Below are 1,120 nucleotides of genomic sequence, written 5' to 3' on the forward strand. Positions count from 1 at the left end.
CCCTTTTCCCCCTCTTTCCTCTGAGGATGGGGCATGAATGCTGCTTCTCCTTTGTATCAGGGAAGATGGGGGTTGGGACTTTGGCCTACTCTCCATCTATTTCTTCTCTGATCTCCTGGATGGCTTCCTGATAGGCAAGATTCCCAAGAAAATGTAGACAGCAAGGCAAGCCATGCAAAGACGGCGTCTGTGCTGGGGTCTCCCACAAGCTGTGGCCACTTTACCTGGGCAGAGATGGATGGTGAGGTGCTCAGCAAGCTCTCCCCACCCCATCAGCTTTTCACAGCGGCTCTGTCCTTGGCATTCATAAGGTCATTCATAAGGCCTGGATTAGCAGGTCCTGACATTCTCCTGGAGGATGAATGCAATATTTCTTCCTTCCAATAACTTCTGCTTTCACTGGGTCAACTCTTGCCCCTGACCCTGAAGTACAAAGTCAAAATCGCTAAAGGAGAATAGAGGGGAAAAGTGATCATCAGAGCCCAGTGGATGACAGGTCATGGCAGCAATGATGGGGTCCTGTAGAAATATTCTGTTAAACCTTTAACACAGAATTCTGGATTTTAGTCAATCAGCCTCACTACTTTAAATATCCTGTTCACTAGCTGTGTAGCTCTTACGGCTTCTTGTTCTCTAAATTTGGGATAGAATACCTACATGGTGAGGTGCATATTTATGTGTTTGCTTCTAATTGCCTTCATCTCAGTGAAATGCCTGCAATCAACTCAGAGGAAGTATGTAATGGAAGTCTAACCTTCCTTTTCACCAAACAGGAGCAGAGAGGTGCTCCCTGGGAGGACAGGAAATATCCTGAGATGGGCTCAGATGAAAGCTCCAATGACCAGTGGGGACCGCACAACAATGCCCCGAGAAAGGCCGTGGTTGGCTGGGTGAATGAAGCCCTAAAGCTAGCAGTATGTATGCGCTCTGGAATTGTGACTGCAGCCACACTCTTCTTTGTCCTTTCAAGGACCCTCTCCACATCTTCCCTTCCCCAGTCACCCACTTGGCAAAATGGCTTTCTTTGTTCCTCACCCAGCTTGTTTGTGTGATTTGCTGCAAATTGAGAAACGTGCAGTCGATATGGAGTATTCAGGGTCACCTGACCTATCTGGGCATG

Source organism: Chinchilla lanigera, unplaced genomic scaffold (genome assembly GCF_000276665.1).
Source record: "Chinchilla lanigera isolate Chin_1 unplaced genomic scaffold, ChiLan1.0 scaffold00163, whole genome shotgun sequence".
NCBI lineage: Eukaryota > Metazoa > Chordata > Mammalia > Rodentia > Chinchillidae > Chinchilla > Chinchilla lanigera.